Consider the following 6,956-nt stretch of genomic DNA (forward strand, 5'->3'; position numbering starts at 1 on the left):
CTTAATCATCTACATGCTCTGTGTCCACAAATCATGGAGACTTTACATTAATTACAAAATTGTGTCAAAACTTGGGTTATCTTAACCCCAAAACTGACCCAGGGGACCCCATCCTAACAAGCCCCCAACACAAAGATCGTGACTTGCCCTCAAGTCACTCGGTTGGCACTGTGATCTTGCTGTGAAGATCCCCCAGTTCCACCTAGATCACTGTAACTTCAGCAGCACTCTCAGTTGTTTCTTGCTTGACTTCCTCAACTAACTTTTCTATAGCTTGTCCTTCTGCAGCCAACCTCATTGTCTATTATGATTGTTGCAAGCCTTTAAGGTTATCCTGGATGGTTGGTGTGACTTGATAAGACTCTTCCAACCGTGGCTACAACTCAGCCTTTAGCAAGGACTCCTTCTTCTGTGCCTCCTCTACCTGTGCTAGGAGCTGCTTTCCCTCCTATAATTTGGCTAGGGACTGCGTTGGTGCTATGGAGTGCATCATTTCCCTAACTTCATTATACTACTGCTGCAACTCCCTGAACTCTGTATTCAGTGTCTGGAGGTTTGGATTCTCCTACAGATTAGTCACCAACTCCATTTCTTACTCGAATAATGTCATGCAATAAGCAACTGTGGAATCTAGAGTAGCTATTTCTTCTTTGATTGCAGCTCTATGCTGCTCGCGGACCTCAGGCAGAGTCATGGGATGCAACTTTAACTACAACTCTGTGATCTTCATATTGAGTTCAAACTAAACTCGACCAACCTCAGCTTTGGCTTCGCACACACCAACGGCTAGTTTTCTGATCTTTTCTTATGGCTGTGCATCCTCTGGGATGTGAAGCTTAGGCACTGTCCTGAATGCTTCTGCGACTGCAGACTCTAGTCATGAACTTTGCGCCTGCAACATCTCCTTTTCCTTCAGAGCCTTTGTTTTCTCAACAAACATCAGCTCATTATTTACTCTGTACTCGTTGATAAGGTTGAGGGCGCATTGCTCCCAGGCTCTCAATTCATCTACTACCCTTGCACACAACATGTGGATGATCTTGTTGGGTAGCGTTGCAATGTTCAGTGTAATGTTCTTGACTGTACTCAGGATGATGCGGTCATCGGCTGATTTCGTGCGAAGGGACCCATCTAGCAATGCAATAGTCCTAAGGTCTAGGGTCCTTACCAACTCAGTTGCTTGGCTTGTCCCAGGTTCCAGGCTCACTTGCTTCATGCTCACCTATCTGGTGCCCACCTGTATCCTACTTGCTTGGATCTGCAGCTCGTGCAAATCCTTTTGGACACTCCCCAGTGTCTATATATATTGTTGTGCGAACTATTGCAACACTTAAATTGTGTTGTCCTCCGGCAATTCCCACGCGACAAGCACAATGGAAAATAATAACCAAGCGTAGTGAAATGGCTTGGTTTCATCCTGGACCTCTTGGCAGTTGACGAGGAACTCCTAATAGAGGTATCTAGAGAAATTGAACTACACACCCTTCGTGCACTATGCAACTAGGGACACTACGGGTGCTAGAACTTCATCCACATGGCATTTCCTCATCACCTTCCCTACTAAAATTTGGGTGGCTAATTGGACTGCTGGGTATATTATTGACAAGATTGAATACCCTTGTGACTTCTTCATGAGGCCATAATATCTCTTCATTCTTTTGGCAAGGCCCTTTTCCCCCGTCTTTCCACCAAATTCCTTAGCAGGGTTCAGGCCTTCATATGGCGGGTGTGTTATTCTGTGAATTAGCAAATCTATAATGGGTATAGGCCCTCCTAGCCACATACAGTCATCGTGCACCAATGTTAGAAGTGGGCGCACACAACTTGTGTTAATTGGGTTGGGTGATAATGGGGCACCCATAGCAAGTTGAGAAACCAAGATTGCTCGACACCGCGAACCCATTCCTTTGTTTCTAGCATTGTAACACCTGTCAATTCATAAGAAAATCTCTTCATATATTTTTCCATCACCAAATGTGGGAACTTAGCATGATCTGCGAGGTCCCAATCCTCCCTCTTCAATGGTGGGATCCGCGCGAGTTGCGTACCTTCAAAAGGAACTTGCGCAGATAGTAGGGGCATGGAAATGGTGAATTTCTCAGAGTCTAGGTCATTTGTGACCTTCGCCTTTCCCTTCCACAGAGGGATATACTCAGGGAGCCTTGTTATGGGCTCCATGCCTTCAACATCAATTTCTTGTGTTCCTTGGCCTTCTTCGGCCTCCAGGTCCACTACCTTCTTCTTATCTTTCGTTCGCTTCTTATCTTTCTTCTGTGTTTGTATCCCGGTATGCTTCCTTCGGGAAGAACGTACCTACATCGGTTTTTTCTTCTTTCCTTTGCTGTAGGCTTCTTCTCTTTCGTGCCAGGTTGTTTATCTTTCACCATGGTCTGTTTCGGCCTTGGTGACCTCGGCATTGTGGGTAACGTAGATGTAGCTTCTACATTAGATAATTTTGGTCCTGGAGCATCGGATACAATTGCTTCTGAACTCAAAGCTTTGACGGAGTTGGTGGCAGTCATCCTCTCAATAAACAACTCACGAGCTTCAAAAGAAATGACTATGTTTGCAGGAATTCCTCCTAAGATGCTCGGCTCATAAGCGACAGACAAAAAATTTCAAAAACAACTGTAAGAGCACAAAGTGTTCTTTGTTGGACCGTCATGCGTAATTTATAAGGATTTTTGAATTCAAATCAGACTATTCCCCCCAAATTTTGATAATAAATGTTTTTTTGGGAGCAGATCTTCAAAGATTTTTTCTTTAAATTCCTCTAACCTGCTCCTCTTAACTGTCTTCTGGCTATTAAGCCATGAACAGTGACTCCAACGGTCACTTTTTTGTTGTGCCGTGTGGCACCTCCCTCCATGGTGCAACCTCCTGTGCGTAGCTTCCTAGGTTGCCACATCACTATTTTCCACGTAGCCTGCCTGCTGCGTAGTCCTCCAAACCCGGCATTGTAGTTTATATTCCCACTCTCCCTTGCAACTTCCTAGAGCACTAAGATTGTCTTGCCACCATATAGTCATTGCACAATATCCCCTATATACAACTTGAATCTTCTCCCATTCACTCTTCTCGAAAAAGTTTTCCCATTCATCTCCACGATCTGAACTACTCCTCCATCTATAATTTCTTTGATAATATATGGCCCTAGCCAATGCATCTGGAATTTCCCTGGAAACTTAGTGAATTTACAATCATATAACAAGACAATATCATTTACCTTCAACATGTGAAGCTTGATGTGGCGATCACGCCATGCTTTTTCATGTTCCTTATGTACTTGCTGATGAAATCCTGCTAAAAATCGATCCTCTTCAAGCTCCATCAGCTATGTGAGCTATTCTTCCAAGGCCTCGCGATCCGCCATACCTGTGAGAGATGCTATGTGCAGACTAGGCACAATATACTCCATCAACATTACAACTTCGACACCACATACCAATCTGAACGGCATTTGCCCTGTCAGCTTCTTGCAAGTAGTCCTATAAGCCCATAGCACCGCAGGTATGCACACGTCCTAGTCATTTTGCTGCGTGTTGGAGATCTTCATCAGTGCGTTCTCCAAAATCTTATTGAAGGATTCAATAGCTCCATTGGCCTATGGGTGATACGTTGTACTCTTCTGGTGGTACAAATAGAATTATTCAATCAACGTGTTGATCATTTCGTTCAGAAAGTGCATACCTCTGTTGCTCATCAACACTTTTGGGCAGCCAAATCTAGTTAAAACATACTGAAGAAAAAACTTTGTTGTTGTGGCCCCTGTACAATCCTTAACTAGCTGTGCCTCTGCCCATCTGGTTAGATATTTCGTCCCGGTGTTGATATAGCATGCACTAGTTTTCTTCCCTTGGGGCTAAATTGGCCCAAAGAAATCAATCGCCCAATTTTCAAATGGATGCAAAGATACTTGAGGTTGTAATGGAAATTCATTCGTTCGCGATGGTCTTCTAGTTCTTTAACATGCATCGCATGCCTTACAATACACCTTGGAATCCTTTTGCAGCATTGGCCACCATAGACTTGCATGCAAGATCTTCTGCATAGTCATCTTTCCTACATAATGACCTCCCACAAGCCCTGCATGAGCTTCAGTGAGAATGCTATCCCTCTCAAAATCTGGAACATATCTTCACAATATTTCATCAGCACCCATCTTATGCAAATGTCCCACAATTACTGAAAAATCTACTGAGCGCACTACTAGTTCCTTCTTTTGCTGACTTGTATACCCTTCCAGTGCCATCCCCATAGTCAAGAAGTGAATAATATCTGCAAAATTATTATTCGCTACGTGCACCACAAAGAGCTATGCATCTGGCAACTCTTCCTCCAGATTATTGGGCTCCTCTCCTGTTTTGATCTACGACAGATGGTCAGGTCCCGCATTTAACCTCCTTAGCTTCACAATTACTTCAAAGTCATACTCCTAAAATAGTAGCAACCATCTGCAAATCCGCCCCCAACACAGGCTTATTGACCAGGTATTTCATGGCAGAATGATCTGTGTACATTTTGAAATGTTCACCTAACAAATAGTGCCTAAACTTCTGTAGCGCGTACACCATGGCCAATCCTTTGTGCTCAGTCATTGAGTAATTATTTTTAGCCTTTGATAATTTCCTACTCGTGAAGGCTATAGGATGGTCCATTTCTCCTTCATTGGCCTGTGTTAATACTACACCCAATATAATGCAAGAGGCATCCACATCTATGTGAAACTCCTTTTTCTAATTAGGGAATACCAAGATTGGAGTGGTGACCATATTTTCTTTCAATGCATCTAAGTTGCGCTGATATTCTTTGTCACAACAGAATGTTGCATCCTTATTTAGCAGTTTCTCCATGGGCGTGGTAATTTGAGTGTATGCTTTGATAAAATATTTGTAATATCCCATATTTTCTAGCATCACGCGCAACTACTTAACATTCCTCGGGGCCTCTAGATTCACTATCACCACAATCTTGGTAGCGTCCACCATCAGCCCTTGCTTGCATACCACGTGACCCAAAAAGATTCCAAAGGGAACACAGAAGATGCATTTCTTCAAATTCAGCGCAATCTAGTATCTGCGACATGTATCCAACATCAGGCGCAAACTTGCTACATGGATCTTTACTAATTTGAACATTGTCCAGTCATCAAAGTATACTTCAAGGAACTTGTGAATGAACTGTTTGAATGCTGCGATGACTACACGAGAAAATATCGCAGGCGCATTCTTGAGTCCAAATGGCATCACAGTATGTTGAAAAAAACCCCATTCTGTTGCGAAGGTCATTTTTCTCCTATCTTCAGGCGCGGTCTTAATCTAATGACGCCCTGAAAACTGGTCACTGAATGAGTAGGCCTCCTGCCCTCCAAAATTGTCTAATACTTCATCGGTAAACAACGTTAAGATTGGATCACGGACACATGCATCATTAAGCTTTCACAGATCTATGCAAATCCTTATCTCACCCTTCTACTTCTTCTCCTGAACCACCATTTGGCTCACCCAATCAGATTCCTCAACCAGTTCTATGATGCTTTCTTCCAGCACCTTATCCAGCTATAGGCGAACCTTTTCCTTGTATTTAGGATTAAGGCGATACAACCTCTATTTAATAGTCTTCGTGTCTGGATTTATGGTGATCTTCATAACACCCAGATCACTAATTATGCCCTTAAAATCTAAAAACTTGGTAGGGAATATATCCTGGTATTCATAGAGTAACTCAACAAATTTATCCACAGTAGCGTCATCCCAATAATCTCCAGTCTTTGCAAACTTTGGTACCAATGTTTACTTTCTTTGTCTTCAACGACGCAATGGTGTTTAGGTTGTCTATTTGTGAGCCCTAGACTTTGCGATGCCCTTCAGCCTCTGGAATATTAATATTTCTTGGATCTTCATCCTCCTCTTCAGCAGTTACATTATAGAATTCCAGCAAATGGCGTAGGTGAGTGCTCTAATCTGGTTGGACCCACTCCATAGGCTCTTGCGATGTTCTAAGGATAACTGCCTTAATCTCCTGTAGAGCTTCATTGATGCTTGCGAAGCTATCTTCAAAGCTAAAGGTCAATAAGAACCCTTCCCTCAATAAATCCCACTTTGCGGTGCAATGGCAGAGTTCTGTTTCCAGATACCAGTTCATGGGAATTGTATCTAAAGTATGGAAGAATAGGTGTACCGACTCTGGTTACAGCTCTCTTCCCCAAGCTTTGGTCCATTTTAGCAAGCGCTTGTGTGGATCATCCTTCCCGTTATATTTCTCAGTCAATCTAGTGTTAGGACACACAAACTGTAACCTCATCATTCTTTTGTAATCTCGCCATCCCTCAAAACTATCATTATGCGTGCCCCACCATCGTTCAGGCGTAGCGCGCAGTGCCAAATCTAATGCTTGGAAGTGGTGATCCTCAGGGACTTCATGCTCAAATTCATCCAAAAAATTATCCACATCGGTTAACCCATCATAGTAGGGTAAGTTCCTTACCTCCAATGAAGCACAACGCAAAAATTTTGTCATCATATTGCATCGTAGCATGGATACTTCATGCAAGGGATTCTGCCAATGATCCAACTCTTCGCTTGAATCATAGGCGCAGGAAATATCCCATTCCCATGCAATTCGTCCATCTACCGTCGAATTGATCTAGTCTTGGTCTTGTAATGTTATTTTATAGATTTGGTCTAGTTCATCATCACTTTCATAATATCAGACTGGTTCAATATAGTGCGCTCCTTCTGTAGGGCCCAATGGCACTACAACCCAAAACGATTTCTTTTCAAACAACATTGCCCTCTTTTTCAAATTGATGACCCCATTCATGTCAATGGCCCAATTAAGTCCCAAGATCGCAAGGTATGGATTGCTGTCATCAATGATCTCTATCACCCCAAAGTCAACCATCGCGCTTGCACCTTCGATATCAATGGTTACTCCATATAATCATCCCATAGGGA

This window comes from Pinus tabuliformis, chromosome J, assembly GCF_031772625.1.
Source record: "Pinus tabuliformis cultivar Carrire ecotype Pingquan chromosome J, CPIR1, whole genome shotgun sequence".
NCBI classification, from domain to species: Eukaryota; Viridiplantae; Streptophyta; class Pinopsida; order Pinales; family Pinaceae; genus Pinus; species Pinus tabuliformis.